The sequence below is a fragment of the Salvelinus alpinus genome, chromosome 7, assembly GCF_045679555.1.
Source record: "Salvelinus alpinus chromosome 7, SLU_Salpinus.1, whole genome shotgun sequence".
Classification (NCBI taxonomy): domain Eukaryota; kingdom Metazoa; phylum Chordata; class Actinopteri; order Salmoniformes; family Salmonidae; genus Salvelinus; species Salvelinus alpinus.
This window is the reverse complement of record NC_092092.1, coordinates 49,998,600-50,015,696: the sequence shown is the minus strand read 5'-3', so window position 1 is coordinate 50,015,696 and position 17,097 is coordinate 49,998,600. Positions and strand designations below refer to the sequence as shown.

The 17,097-nt window shown below is 40.4% G+C and overlaps 2 long non-coding RNA genes across 2 annotated transcripts in view; both read left to right on the top strand.

Annotated features, from left to right (window-relative positions):
• Positions 1-17,097, top strand: part of LOC139580220 (uncharacterized) — a 106,163-nt gene that overhangs the window by 19,011 nt on the left and 70,055 nt on the right. The window lies entirely within an intron of this gene.
• LOC139580219 (uncharacterized) lies at positions 13,711-16,451 on the top strand. Its single transcript, XR_011676001.1, has 2 exons — positions 13,711-14,189; positions 15,592-16,451. It is a non-coding gene; the product is annotated as an uncharacterized lncRNA (long non-coding RNA).

Here is a 17,097-nt window from a genome sequence, read left to right as displayed (position 1 = left end):
GTGGAACTAGGATTCCTGGCAGTGCATTCTGATGAACATAATCAAAGGTAAGGGAATATTTATGATGTAATTTCGTATTTCTGTTGACTCCAACATGGCGGAGAAAGGTTGTTAAATCTGAGCGCTGTCTCAGATTATTGCATGGTGTGCTTTTTACGTAAAGTTAAAAAAAAATCTGACACAGCGGTTGCATTAAGAACAAGTGTATCTTTAATGATGTGTAAAACATGTATCTTTCATCAAAGTTTATGATGAGTATTTCTGTTATTTGACGTGGCTCTCTGCAATTACTCCGGATATTTTGGAGGCATTTCTGAACATGGCGCCAATGTAAACCGAGATTTGTGGATATAAATATGTACATTATCGAACAAAACATAAATGTATTGTGTAACATGTCCTATGACTGTCATCTGATGAAGATCATCGAAGGATAGTGATTAATTTTATTTCTATTTCTGCTTTTGTGACTACTATCTTTTGCTGGGAAAATGGCTGTGTTTTTCTGTGGCTATGTACTGAGCTAACATAATTGTTTGGTGTGCTTTCCCCGTAAATCATTTTTGAAATCAGACATGTTGGCTGGATTCACAACACGTGTAGCTTTAATTTGGTGTCTTTCATGTGTGATTTCATGAAAGATTGATTTTTAAAGTAATATATTTGAATTTGGCGCGCTACATTTTTTCTGGATTTTGGCCAAGTGGGACGCTACCGTCCCACCTATCTCAGAGAAGTTAACCGCATATGCGGAAGTGCGAAATCAGTGGATGCGGTGAATTGAGGCGCGTACAATGCAAAAAACACTATCTCTAGCTTAAACTGAGGGATTTTTTTATTATGCTAATTAGATTTCCACGGGGGCACGAACATCAACTCTCGGGGGTTAATCATTAAAATGCAATTTCCATATTGTGTATAGGTTTACAGATGGCTGGTAAATAGTTCATAAATATTTATAATTTCACAATTTAATGGCAAACACCCACCATCTAAAATATAATATATACAAAATAAGTGCAGAACCTCAATCTGTCTAGTTTTGTACACCGGTGTTTGGGGAATATTCTGTTTACTGTTCCAGAACATTCTGAAATTCCACATTACTGTAGCTGGGCCGGCTATTGTTATGTACAACATCTTTTTATTTTTTTAAATGACAGTTTCCAGTCAGCACTCTAGAGAGTTCTGACAATAAGGGAAAGCCATTCAAATGTAAAATAAATAAATAATGATTAGATAGCAAAATGGAACAGCTGTGGCTGTATACATCTTTAACATGTGGGGAATAATTTGCACTTATGTGATGGCATATTTTCTCTCAGACATGACATGCCAGTGCATATGTCCTTGTGTAACTCTCATCAATATGCATCTGCCACCTGTGCCATCTAAATATTTGCTGGAGAAAATGTAGTAGGAGGCGTATTAGCATTGTGACTGCTTACTAAAGCTACGTCACTTTTGGGGCTTTGAGAGTTTATCATTGCCTGCATATATTTTGTAATACACAAGATACAATCATTTTGGAACATGATCAAAATATACATCAAAGCTCCTTGCAAATCAGGCTTTTGATTGTATTTCATGAATTTCTTTTGATGTGCCTTTCAATGCCACGCCAAACTCTGTTCACTGTCTCCCATGTGTTTTCCAAGGGCTTATGGGGTACTAAAACGGATCTAATTTAATGTTTAAGTCAGAGCTAGAAGTCTGCCCCAGAATACCACTTTAATACAAAGTTAGAAACCCAGATTAATTTCACTGTCAGTGATAATAATGCCTGTTGGTGCTAAGTGAATTCCTAATGCGGGAACATTAAACTGGTAGTTGTGCTTCTCACTCTCTGGCTTTCAAACTACTAAGTACATGGGAACTGCTTCGGTCCACAGTGTGAACATGCTACCACTCACATCCCTGGATCTCTTCTCTGCTTTAACAGCTCATTGATGGGCCTATGGAGACGTGTGTTTAGAGGCAGTGTGCCTTTGTGCAGTATCATAATGAGAGAGGGTTATAGGTTCTTCTCTCCAGCTCACCCACAGAGGGACAAGCTGCCATGGGATGTTCCTTCTGGAGAGTCAAAGCTCCCCAGGTTAGCATAGGAAGTGCAACATCTGCACAAGGAAGAAGACCCTATAAGTTCTGAAAGAATACAGGCTGCTGTTTGAGTGAGGATCTCTGTCAAAGATATAGAGCAGTGCTGGAAATAGTGTGCCATCCACGTTGTATGAACTTCAAATCTATTTGAATGGTTTTGATATTTGGATAAAGCTGATTTTATTGAGAAACGAACAGTTAATTTGTCCTGGCATATAGTAACCAATTTAGGGTAGCAGAGTTGGTGTTTTTGTTGTTACCACACAATGCAAAAGCTCTTCGGTGTCCCTCGGTGGCAATACTAATACTTAACCAATGTGGGCACTATTATCACCCAAATTGAGTAACAATTAAAATAAATGATCAAATACACAATAAGAGCTGTTTGTAGCTCCCAAACATCCAGGGGAGGACTAGCCATGTGGCTGTTCCATTTTTAGCCCAGTGGGCCTGTCTAACTGAAAAATGATCATTATATGTCTAATATTGGCAGCCTCAAGGAAAACATGTGCCAGTGTGGGGGCCTGAGGATCAAAATGTGTCTGGTGTTTTAGAAATGCCAGGGTCGATTCATGGACCCAGTCCGCCCCTCCGAACACCATACTAACATCAATGGTTAATGTCAAAGCCGTTTTAGTTTTCTAAAGTGTTTTCTTTCGGGACTATTGACTGGGATAGGGAAGACACACCAAGTGCTCGGGAACACTTTGAAGTAAATGTGGGGATAGAATTGTTATCCCAGCTCTGAGACAATAAATGTCAACAGACCTCTCGCCAGGGCCTGCTATGCTTCAGCGTGGCACATTTCAATTGCCACACCATGAAAATACTATGACAAAGTGCCCATTGAGATTATGGCATAAAATACTGTCCTTCTCCAAGGCCAGAAGCAGAGAGAGATGCATTTGCTAAAGAATCATTTTCATACCAGGGCTATCGCTAAAGGGCTACATCCACCATGCCAGAGCTGTTTTGAAGCAATTTTATAATAAGCAATATTTACAGTGATGTACACACAGTCTTTTTTCTCTTTCATTAAAGGTATTATGGCTGAATTGGAGCTGCATTAAGGATGAAAATAAGACCTCAAAGCTCCCAAGGCATAGGTTTTATAAGATTTGGGAGCGTTATAATTTGGGAGGTTGTATATTTTCATGGCGGTTACAAAGTTTCACAGCTCTGCTGTTGCCTATGGTGTGTTGACTGTTGCACAAACATCTATTACTCATTCTTGGTCCTTGTCATCTTAATATAGCAGAGTGTTTACAGCATTGTGTTACCAGGCTATCAAGATTAAAAACAGTCATAGACTGACAGTCACAGCTTCACAGGTTACTCTAAACAGCACCCCCATTGTGCGGTTTTATACAAAGGACTACTAGTATCACTGTCCCGTGTTGCTCGAGTATGGCGCTTGGGGTTGTGGGTTCGATTCCCAAAGGGGATCAGTACAGAAAAGTATGAAAATGTATGCACTCACTACTGTCAGTCGCTCTGGAAAAGAGCATCTGCTATATGATTAAAATTTAAAAATATAAATAATATCCTGTACATTTAAGGAAAACAATATTGTACACATTCAGACAGACCAAGCAGGTGACATTTAGTATCAGCAGACATTTGCATAGTCAATACATACAGTGCATTCAGGAAAGTATTCAGATCCCTTGACTTTTTCCAAATTGTTGCGTTACAGCCTTATTCTAAAATGCAATAAATCAAAAATGTTCCTCATCAACCTACACACAATACCCCATAATGACAAATCAAAATCAGGTTTGTAGAAATGTTTGCACATTAATTAAAATTTAAATACCTTATTTACAGTATTCAGACCCTTTCCTATAAGACTCAACATTGAGCTCAGGTGCATCATGTTTCCATTGATGATCTTTGAGATGTTTCTACAACTTGATTGGAGTCCACCTGTGGTAAATTTAATTGGATATGATTTGGAAAGGCACACACCTGTCTATATAAGGTCACACAGTTAACAGTGCATGTAGGAGCAAAAACCAAGCCATGTGGTCGAAAGGAATTATCTGTAGCGCTCCGAGACGACAGGATTGTGTCGAGGCATAGATCTGGGGAAGGGTACTAAAAACATTTCTGCACTATTAAAGGTCCCCAAGAATACAGTGGCCTCCATCATTCTTAAATGGAAGAAGTTTGGAACCACCAAGACTCTTTCTACAGCTGGCCACCCTTACAAACTGAGCAATCGGGGGAGAAGGGCCTTGGTCAGGGAGGTGACGAAGAACCCAATGGTCACTCTGACAGAGCTCCAGAGTTTCTCTGTGGAGATGGGAGAACCTTTCAGAAGGACAACCATCTCGTCAGCACTTCACCAATCAGGCCTTTATGGTAGAGTAGCCAGACCGAAGCCACTCCTCAGTAAAAGGCACATGAAAGCCCATTTGGAGTTTGTCAAAATGCACCTAAAGGACTCAGACCATGAGAAACAACATTCTCTAGTCTGATGAAACTAAGATTGAACTCTTTGGCCTGAATGCCAAGTGTCACATCTGGAGGAAACCTGGCACAATTCCTATGGTGAAGCATGGTGGTGGCAGCATCATGCTGTGGGGATGTTTTTCAGTGGCAGGGACTGGGAGAGTAGTCAGGATAGAGGGAAAGATGAACGGAGCAAAGTGAAGAGAGATCCTTGATGAAAACCTGCTCCAGAGCGCTCAGGACTTCAGACTGAAGCGAAGGTTGACATTCCAACAGGACAAAGACCCTAAGCACACAGCCAAGACGACGCAGGAGTGGTTTCGGAACAAGTCTCTGAATGTCCTTGAGTGGCCCAGCCAGAGCCCGGACTTGAACTCGATCGAACATCTCTGGAGAGACTTAAAAATAGCTGTGCAGCGATTCCCCCATCCAACCTGACCGAGCTTGAGAGGATCTGCAGAGAAGAATGGGAGAAACTCCCCAAATACAGATATGCTGTAACGGCTCTCGTTGGTGGTAGGAAGAGTAGACCAAAGCGCAGCGTGGAAAGTGTTCATGATTTGTTTATTCTAAAAACACAATAACAAAAGTGAAAACGAAAGAGCACAGTTCTGTCAGGTTAAGACACTAAACAGAAAACAAGATCCCACAACCTAATGGTGGGGAAAAGGGGTGCCTAAGTATGATCCCCAATCAGAGACAACGATAGACAGCTGCCTCTGATTGGGAACCACACTCGCCAAAAAACAAAGAAACAGAAGACATAGAATTTCCCACCCGAGTCACACCCTGACCTAACCAAACATAGAGAATAATAAGGACCTCTAATGTCAGGGTGTGACATATGCCAAGTTTATAACATTATACCCAAGAAGACTACCTGTTTTTGCTTTGTCACAATGGGTTATTGTGTGTAGATTGAAGAGCGGGAAAAAACGATTTAATCCATTTTAGAGTAAAGCTGTAATGTAACAAAATGTGGAAAAGGTAAAGGGGTCTGAATACTTTCCCAAATGCACCGTACATGTTATTTACACATAGAAACTGTGAGTGCAATAGTTTGTGCGGACAGAAATTATGGTAAAATTGAAGCTGTATTTTGCCTTGCTTTCATTTTTCATGAACATTCCCCTCTGAAAGATTAAACATTGTCAACTAAACATACTGCAGGGTAATACTTTACATGTGATGGTGTGCTTCCTTTTAAACGTCTGACAGCAAGCCTTTTGTGGTCCAGAGGCAGACATGGAGTCCCAGTAGCTAGGCAACCCTAGAGACCAGCTCTTACAATATCACTAGTCTTTAAAAAGTGTTTGGAAGCTTTTATAATGCTTCAAGATTTACTTTGTTTGAATTCTAGTTGATGAGAAGTTGATGTCAAGGAATTGTTTCTATTGCACTTCTGGTGTTAAATGAAGGTTGACATTTTCAGTCTGCAAATTAGTCTTGGCAGCTTGTAAAGTTGTCGGATTGTAACCATCGCATTTTAAATACAGTGCCCTTCAAAAATATTCAGATCCCTTGGAATTCTTCACATTTTGTGTTACAACAAGTGGGATTAGAATGGATTAAATTGTACATTTTTGTCAGCAATCTAACAAAATACCCAATGTCAAAGTGGAAGATGTTTTAAAGAAATAATTATTCAGCCTCTTTGTTTAGGTAAGACTAAAATAGTTCAGGAGTAAAATGTGGCTTAAAAAAAATCACATAATAAGTTACATGGACTCACTCTGTAAAATAATAGGGGTTGATTTTTGAATGACTAACCCTTCCTCTGTCCCCCATACATACAACATCTGTAAGGTCCCTCAGTCAAGTTTTGAATTTCAAGCAGATTTAACTTCAAAGACCAGGGAGCTTTTCAAAAGCCTCATAAAGAAGGGAAGTGATTGGTAGATGAGTAAGAATAACAAATCAGACATTGAATATCTCTTTAAACATGGTCAAGTTAGTCATTATTCTGTAGATTCTGTATTAAACCACCCTGACATATTGAAGAACTTCATCCTTCTGAACTGAGCTGATGGAATGAAACTGCTCAGGGATGTTACCATGAGGCCATAGGAGAGTTCAATGGTTTTGATCGGAGAAAACTGAGGATGGATCAACAACATTGTAGTTACTCCACAATAACGACCTAAATGACTGAGTGAAAATGAGAACACAAATAGAAAAAACATATTTCTAAACATGCGTCTTGTACGCAACAAGGCACTGAAGTAATACTGCAAAAAAAAACAGCAAAGGAATACATTAAGCCTTATGTTTGGTGCAAATCCAACACATCACTTACAGGAATAACTGCTTCCTTAGTTTCCAGCACGGTGGTGGCTGCATAATGCAGTGGAGGCTGCTGAGGCGGGGATGGCTCATAATAATAGTTAATTATAATGGCTGGAATGGAGTGAATGGTATCCAAAACATGTGTTTGATGCCGTTCCATACACTCCATTTCAGCCATTATTATGAGCCGTCCTTCCCTCAGCAGCCTCCACTGGCATTATGGTATGGGTATGCTTGACATCTGCAAGTTTTCAGGATAAAGAGGAACGGAACGGAGAACAGGCAAAATCCTAGAGGAAAACATGCATCACTCTGCTTTACACCAGAGACTGGGAAAGGAATTCACCTTTCAGCAGGACAATACACTTATGCTTACCAAGAAGACATTGAATGTTCCTGAGTGGCCAACTTAATATTTTGACTTAAATCTGCTTGAAAATCCATGGCAAGACTTGAAAATTGCTATCTAGACATGATCTAGAGCACGCCTCTGAAGAGGGAACGCAACACCCTGCTGCAACGCAACTCCCCGCAAGGTGAAATAGGTATGGGACTGTAGGTGCGAGAAAGGACAGCAAAAGGCAGAATTGACCGTTTACTAGGATTTTATTCCTTTACACGGTAATATGGGGAAAAGGGGCTGGACGGAACCAAAGCAAAGAAAGTAAATATCTAACCTGCCTACCCACTACTTACCCAACTTAGCAACGCCTAGTGCGCTAACCAAAATACAGGGGGTGGTCCACCCAGGTCTTACCTAGTGTGCCTAGACAGCGAATATACTACGGGTATATGTATGCCCGCGGGCCTCTTGCCTTAGCACTCCCTAGGTGCCTTCGCCTTCCCCCCTGGGAACAAATGAAACAGAATAACAAACAATTACTCAAACAAACTAAGAACATCAAATAAGCTCTGAGCAACAATCTCACAGAACATACCAACTGCTCCCAGCAACAACACAGTACATACCTAATCGCTTTCTGATAAACAACCAACACTATATATGACCCTCAGCCATGATCTCTCTAAATCACAATCAATATTTCTGCAATCTCCTCAGCCTGCCCATGATCTCTCTCTTCTGAACAACAGAACACTGGCTTTTATAGCTTCAGAAGGCATTGGTAATTAGAGACAGCTGCGTCTTGACGAGGGGGTGGGGTCAGCTCTCCAATCATCAATTGGGGCCGACCAATCAGCTGCTTGGGGAGAATTTCAGGAAGCCATCTCTTGAAACACACACACTCAAATACAAACTACAACAGAAACTGGGGAACGTAACACTATTCATATGAATATATCAATATCTATTGTTCAGAACAATACACTCTCCAAACACATCACATTTTCAGAGTGGGCTCTCTGCTGCTTTTGAAGAAATTATAAATTTTATAGATATACGTTGACAGTATATGTCATGAACTAATCACAGCCCTCCTGTAGGATTGCACATTCAGCAAATCATCAACACGAGGAAGTTCCCTTTGAATCAATTTCCCCATTCACTGTGTTGGTGGTGCCACAGATTATCCATTATATTAACCAGATAATCAAGTGGTTGTCCTAACAATGAAAAGAAATGTCTTCAAAAATGGAAGGCAGTCAGGAGTAGGAAAGATCAGCTGTGACCATTCTATCCAATGAAAGGGCAGATACGCACGTAAATGACAAGCACAACTCAATTTTTTCTCAAAGTTGCTGGGATGTCATGTGTCCTAATTATATCATTACACTTGTAACAAGCTAAGCATTATGACACTTCTATTCCTTCAAATAAACCATACTTAGCAAATCAGCCATAAAAAATGTTGTTAACCAAATTCAACTCTCATTGACCCCCATACAAAAACTCCTTGTTGGTAAGTGAAAAAAAACTAAACAAAAAAAACACCTGCTGCAGAAGGCAGATTTTGGGCCCAGTTATCCTCTCTGGTAGAGCTCTTAAGATATGTCTAAAATGTATTAAAACAATATGTCAAAAAAATGTACAACATCAAAAAGGGTACTTCTAAGATATATTAATATTTATAATAGTTTTAAGGTTGAATAAATCAATGTCTAAAATTGCGCTTCAGTATGTGGGCGATACTCCATATTTTACAGCACACTACTAGGAGTATAATTGCCTCTATCATGTACGGTTCACGGATCATTCATTCTTACAAGGGGCATGTATAGATGCCTGGAGTATTGAAAACATATTTTTTAGATGTTTGTGTTACTTGTTAAAAGAAAATCTCTTTCTCTGAGCAATTGTATTAGTATAAAATAATATACCTTTTCAGCAATCAATACAACTCAGCATTTGTATAATTTATTATTTAAACCGTGTTTTTATCAACATTTCGGACCTGGCTGTCTATTCAAGGACGCATCACAAATACCTTTGGCAAAGCCAGAGGACTGTGCCTGTTGACTGTTGTAGAATGCACATATTTTTCCACTGCTTTTTATGTCTCACCTCTGTTTCATAATTCATGACTGTTTGGCTGCACTTCGAGAACATTGGTGACCCTCCACTCCTGATCAGACACAAATGGCTGAATCCTTATAATGCTGTGGCGGCCAGATAAAAGCAAAGCAGAGTGATTCACTTGTGGCTCGCTTGGCCCTTTGCTTTTAGGTTGCTCGCCCACACACACCATGTGGGTTCAAAGCATCCCCAATCCATAAGAGGAAAGGGGAGTGAGAGAAAGGGGGAAGAGGATGGCGGGTGGCACTTCGTCCTGCTATGAGCATAATGCTAGCGTGGGCACTCGAGGGGAATTTTTTTCCCATCCTTGTGGCAAGTGTGCCTCTGAGTGCCTCAGCCATTTCGTACCGTTTGTGTTGTGAGGCTGTCTCTATTCTGAGGTAGAATAGATGTTTTTCATGCAACAGTTGAGTTGTATATGGAACATTGTATTTAACCAGGGATGTTCTAATCAATGTTGATTATAATGCAGAAATATGAGCAGGCAGTTAGGGATAATATGTGCCTTGCAATTATGTGCTAAAATAAAGGGAAATAAATGCATATGTGTGTCCATATTTAAGGATTTTGTAAGAATTCAAATCTTACAGATTTTTTTTTATCAACCATACATTATCCAATAGGTAGTACGTATGTAACACAGCATGTGTCACGTTCCTGACCTGTTTTCCTTGTTTTTGTATTTGTTTAGTATGGTCAGGGCGTGAGTTGGGGTGGGCATTCTATGTTATGTGTTTCTATGTTTAGGTTCATTGTCTATTAGCCTGATATGGTTCTCAATCAGGGACAGGTGTTTTACGTTTCCTCTGATTGAGAACCATATTAAGGTAGGTTGTTCACACTGTTTGTTTGTGGGTGATTGTTCCTGTGTCTGTGTATGTCGCACCACACGGGACTTTTTCGTTTTCGTTCGTGTATGTGTTAGTTCCTGTTAGTACGTTATGTTCTCTAGTTCAGGTTTGTTCACATCGTTTATTGTTTTGTAGTTATCCAAGTGTTCTTCGTGTTCGTCTTTATTTAATAAATTCATCATGTATTCCACCTACGCTGCATTTTGGTCCGATCCTTCTCGCCTCTCCTCGACGGAGGAGGAGGAGGATTATGAAAGCCGTTACAGCATGTTACCTATAGCTAAGTCATAACAAATTGAGGGTATAACAATAATGTACTTAATGATGATTGCATTATACCGCCCAAAATCTGGACCTTAAATTACGCAATCCAGTGGTAAGAGACCTTAATTAAAGTGTGTAACAAAAACAATTAACAAGATGGATCTTATACTGAGTAATTTCATATCTAGAAATGTGCCAAAAGCAGCCATTCCTATTTCCATCCGCCGTTTGGCGTATGCTATGTTTTATGGCAACCCCTCTCAAAGCAACGATAGACAACATATTTCCATGTAAATGCAGGGCAACTCAAATGTGACAACACAAATATAATAGAAGCATAGCGTGAGATGACATGGGCAATCGCCTCAATACATTCCATTTTTATGGCATGTTAGGCCCACAGTGTTGTATAAGGTAGAATGCAACAAACACGTGACTTTGGCTATGCTTTGTACTGAAGTTCAGCCATGTGTTAAGGCTTCCAAAATGGGACCTTAAAAACCCTTATCAACACAGGTCATAAATAGATTTAAGGCTACATCTGTCTCTCTGTCTACAGTAGGTTGACAAATTTAAAGTAAAATCACCACAACATAACTGTAGGAAAATCTATGACTGGGTGATTTAATAAATACAAAACAGCATGATGGAAAGCATTTACGGAAATGAAAACAATGTTTCCATTTCCTTATAGATATTTTATGCATCTAAATTCATTTTCCATTTTCCTCTTTTATCTTCGCGATTCCGAGTCCATGATCATACATGGTGTGCCTTTTGTGCATCCTCACATGGTCTCTGGATGCAAACAGAGGCAGAGCTGACATTCTTTAATAATGCATTGGATCCAAGGTGCCATTCCAGTGGCGGGGTTGTCATTGACCATTTAACACAATTATACTCATCCAGCCAGGCAGTGAACTCAAGCAAGCGGGTTTGGTTTGAAAGGGAGAGAAATATTTAAGGTGGGAACTATTTGACTAGAAAACATTGGTAGCATTCTGTGTTTTTCCCCAAGATGGTGTTAAAGTAGACAGCCAAATGTTGGTGATCAAAGTGTGGTGTGTAGCTACAGAATAATATATAACAATCCTGTCAGAGATGTAAGTATTTTAATCTTTGCAGATTTATTCAAAGATTTGTAATGATCCTATTTGATTCCCCCACTACAGGTCCTTTGCAACCAAAACGTTTTTGCGGTAACATTCAATGTCTCTCACTTCCACTTGTGAATGACTGTCCTAAAATGGACACCGTGCAGTTGGGTATAATGGTGAGTGTCTACATAACATTCCATACGGCAGTCAATGTCAAGACAATGACTTAAAATAATCAAATAAAAAAGTATTATATTAAACAATAAGGTCATCTAACCTTGAAGATAAGTATTATTTGACATTTCTGCTATGACTCATGTTGTAGTACAGATCATTCAATCGATGTTCACAAGGCCATTGACTTGACTATTCAAGAGACAAAAATGACAAGCGATATATTCTCATGAATCTGGAGTCTGTTAAGTTTACTGGAAATGTGGTTCCTTTCTATTTACAAAGTGACATTCACGGTGTAAAATATATCAAGATGTTCTTGAAGGCTGAATGCTCAGAATTGCTAGCAGACTACGTTGCTGTGTTTTATCATTCTGACAATAGCTTGGTTAATCCAAATCAAATTTCCACCCTGCAAACATATTGTTCCACAGAAGCAAAATACTGTATATGTGGTGGTCACTGTCTTTCGCAGAGCCTGGGGAAATGTGACGGTGCAGGTAAACTGATGATAGTGTCGGTGCCGGCGGCTGAGTGTGCTGTTCCACTATGATGAATTTCACTATCCCAGATGGCCAAACCTACACGAGTCAAAACAAGCAAACCCTTCAACCAGCATGAGGCTTCACCAGCCAGCCGTTGTCTTACCGGCCAAGGTCACTGTCAGAGGAAAGGCAGACAGGAAGAGAGTTTAATATCTCCAGTGCTGACAGCTGCAATTTAATTGTTACCTTGTGAAATAGATTCCACACTTTTGGGAAACGGATGTTGCTTGAGCTTGATCTTGACAGCACTCTTTAAAGTCTCCCAACTCCTTGGGCCATAACTTTTGTGAACTTTGGGAATGGGGTATGGATTTCTTGCAAAGTCATTACAGAGATAACCAGATAAAATTAAATAAAACCTGTCTTATGCAGCAGTGCACACACTGGGAAGGTTTTTGGGATTTATGCCAGTGAGATAAAAAGGTAGCTACACGATATGGAAATCAGGCCAGGGTTTTTTCACTAGGCTGTGTCCCTGAAAGGCTTGCCAAGAAGCATTGCTGTGGACAATTGGAATACTCAGTAAGCAGGTATGATTTATTCTCTTCAAACACAGTGTTTTTGTGTTGGTCAAAAAAACGAAACCGAGTGTTCTGTAGACTGAAGATGTAAAATGTACTGTTAAATGTACTACCAGGAAAACGATTTTCCTCTTATTTGAGGCTAGATTTCAACCACAAATTGAATTGTTGATCTGACATCTTTTCAGACTTCCCAGAATGGGCTCCTTGTGCTGTCCTCAGTGACATCTTCAGCAGATGTTATGTAAATAGTTGATGCTCCTTGTGTAGGAGATATTTACACTAGTTTTCTTCCAAATCCATTGCCTCATTCACATTGAAGTAGATAGACCTACTTACGTTGGTTCCATTTCCACATAACATTTGGAGAAAAAAAATATTGCTTGGTCCCAGATAATTAGAACTTCGTCAGGTATCTATTTTCAGTCAGAAATTGTAAAAATCAAAGAAAGCCAACTATAGGTACATCCCGCTACTAAAATCAGACATTGAGGCTGAACGAATCTCATTGAGTTTCAACAATTCCTCATGGTGCATGGCTGAGAGACATTGAATGTTATTGCAAAAGTGTGTTATTGCAAAGATGTGTAATGATCCTATCTTTGCGACCTAAACTATTCTGTGGTAACATTCACTTCCATGGTGAGTGGGTACATAGCATTCCGTCAAGACAATGACTTAAAATAATAAAATAAAAAAGTATCCTTGATTTGCTAGCTATGGCCATCTAGTTCAAGTGCTGCCTCTCTTCAAAGTAGCCTACTTAGTATGTGAACTACTGACTGCTCATGACTTGCAAATGATTGCTGACACATCAACCAGGATTAAGGGGCAGGGCAATTTGTGACTTGTTGTTTTGCAATCAGTGTCTGTATTGGAGGAGGGGTTGTTTTTAACTCTTTTCTGAGTATATAACCAGCTTCTCAGGGTCCATCTCAGTGTGCTTCATTAAATAGCTAGAGGACCTCTAATATCTTCAGGCATTATAAGTATAATTTTTGTTTTGGTCTGTTGTTGTCTAATACTGTCTTTTTGCTAGTTAAATCAATCTACTTTAAGTGCTGCCTGTCTTCCCAGTAGCCTACTTGGTGTTTGAACTGCTGACTGCTCATAACTTGCAGATTATTGTTGACACATCAACCAGGATTAAAGGGCAGGGCAATTTGTCACTTGTTGTTTTCGTAATCAGTGGCTGTATTGGAGAGGGAGTGGTTTCTCCTCCCCTAGGCAATCAGCCATTACTTCCGGGAGGTGTGCTCCTCACTTTTGCAAGGCAATTAGTAATTTGTGTTTGTACTTCAGTCTCCCTTGTTTTCTCAACGGCACTTGTGTCAGCGCCGTTCTAGTCGCAAAACTAAGACCGCCACCGAAACACAGACGGTTTTGCAGAGTTTTTCTGCAGAGCTATTCAAGGAAGGAAATAGGTGAAGGTTCCACACCACTCTTTCACATGAATATCTTACCTAGTTATTTTAGGATTATCTAATTTTCTTATTTTGTAAATTTGGCAACTATGTGTGTTTCTATACCTGTTTGCTCTTCTCCCTTCAGGCTTTACAGACACTCCCCACCCCTTGGTTGCAAACCTTCTAATTTAGTGTACCCTATACATACAACCTCTGCGGTCAAGAACGCAGAGTTCATCTCAGCCTGCTGTCCTTCAGTCCCTTGACTTTTGGGCCCTGACAGAGATATGGCTCACCCCAGAGAACACTGTGCTACTCCAGCTTCTCTCTCTTCATCTGACTATGCTTTCTCTCGTAGTCTGAGAGCATCTGGTTGTCACGGTGAAGGCACAGGACTACTAATTTCTCCTAAGTGGACTTTTCTTTTTGCTCCCTCACTCACCTGTCCATCTCCTGATATAAATTCCACTGTCACTTGTCTACTTAAGCATAACATTGTCATCTATCGCCCAGCAGGTGCCCTTAGAGCGTTCCTTAATGAGCTTGACACCTTGATAAGCTAATTTCATGATGATGGCTCACCGCTCTTCGTTCTTGGTGACTTCAACCTCCCAATACCTGTCTTCGATTAATTTCTTTCCAACTCTTTATTTTCCCTCCTTGCCTCTTTTGACCTGACCCTTTCCCTCCCACTTACAAGGCAGGTAATATACTTGACCTCATCTTTAATAGCAGCTGTTTGCCTACTAATCACACTGCAACCCCCCTCCAGGTCTCTGATCACTACTTTGTTTTCTGTCTCTTTCCTTCAACCCTAGCCTCTCAGCCCAGATGGTCATGCGCTGTAGCAATGTTCACTCTCACCACTATCTCCTCTTATATCCTATCATCTCTCCCTTCTGCTAAATCCTACTCCCTCCTCTCTCCTTATTCTGCCTTTTTCGACCTTACTCTCTTCCCTTTCCTCATCCTATGACTCGCACTGTCCCCTTTCCTACTGGCCGACCCGGCCCTCTTCTCCTGCTCCGTGTCTGAGTGACTCATTACGAGCTTACAGAACAGGGCTGTGGGCAGCTGAGCGAAAATGCAGGAAAACTAAACTTCCGGTGGACCTATCATCCTTTCACTCCTTCCTCTCTACCTTCTCTTCCCCTATCTCTGCCAAAGCCACTTTCTATCACTCTAAATTTAAAGCTTCTGCCTCTAACCCTAGGAAACTCTTATCCACATTTCTTCTTCCTCCTTAATCCTCCACCCCCCCACCTCTCTCCCTCCTCCCTCTCTGCAGACAACATTTTCAACCATTTTGAAAGAAGGGTGACGATATCCCCTTCCTCAATCACTCAGCCCATTGAGTCCACTGGTCCCACTCACACGGCATTACTCTACGCCTTGACATCTTTCTCCCCTCTCTCTCCAGATGAAGTCCTGCAACTAGTGAGGTCTGGCCACCCGACAACCTGCCCATGCGACCCCATCCCATCCTCCATTCTCCTGACCATCTCTGGATACCATTTACCATTCCTCACTTCCCTATCAACTCCTCCCTGACCACTGGTTGCATCCCATCTGACTTCAAAATGGCCCGAATCGCTCCCATCCTCAAGAAACCAACACCCGACTCATCTGACGTCAAAAACTACAGACCAGTATCCCTTACTTATTTTCTTTGCAAAACACTTGAGCGTGCCGTCTCTGACCAACTATCTCGCTGTCTCGCTCAGAATGATCTTCTTGACCCTAACCAGTCAGGTTTTTGTCCTAGGCTGTGTCGCTGAAAGGGTTGCCAAGAACCATTACTGTCTACAGTTGGAATGATCAGTACACAGGTATCATTTTTCACCTCATATGTTACAGCTTTATTTTCCTCAAACGAGGTCTCTTTGTGTTGGACAAAAAAACTCACCCGTGTGTTCTGTAGACTGAAAATGTACCTTGTAAAATGTACTACCATGTATTTTTTTTCTTAGTTTAACCAAGATTTCAACCACAAATTGGATGGTTTATCTGACATCTTCTCAGACTTCCCAGAATGGGCTCATTGTGATGTCTTCAGTAGTTGTTATGTAAATAGTTGAGAGTCCTTTAGTAGGGGATATTCATACCAGTTTTCTAACCAAATCCACATTGAATGAGACATAAAATCGACCTACTTATGATGATCCCATTTCCAAATAATATTTTGTGGTTTGCACCCACGTCACATAAAAAAAAAAATGCTTTGGGCTTCTTCTTAGCTAGGTTCCAGATAATTCTAAGTTTGTCAGGCGTCAATGTTCAGTAATTTGTGGTCAGACTTTTTTTAAATATAAGAAATCCAATCTATAGGTCCATCTTTGTACTAAAATCAGACATCAAAAGCTGATCGAATCTCATTGAGATTCCATCAGTTCCTCATGGTGCATGGCTACCATAGGCTATGTCTGTCAAATGATCATGTTGTATTCAACTGTATCCCACAGGTGCTCCTTAGGTCACAGAGGTATCACTTTTGATTGAGAGTGTTGCCTCGGTTGTCTGTGTGTTTCTACTAATAGGCATCCCTCTCAAATGGCAGTTTGACAGGCTCAGGACACTGACAGGAATATCGATAAATACCTCATAGAAAACAGACTTGTCAGTTATCATTGGAAAATATGGATTTTGCTTTTCATTTGCCACACAGTTATAAACTGCATTTCTAGACATTGCAAATCAATAACCTCATAAAAATCTCATAGGTTTAACTACAGTACCAGTCAAAAGTTTGGACACACCTACCCGGACTAATTGCATTGACCTCCCATTTTTTTACGCTGCTGCTACTCACTGTTTATTATCTATCCATGCATAGTCACTTTACGCCTACCGACAAGTACAGTACCAGTCAACAGTTTGGCCACATCTACTCAATCAAGGGTTTTTCTTTATCTTTACTATTTTCTAC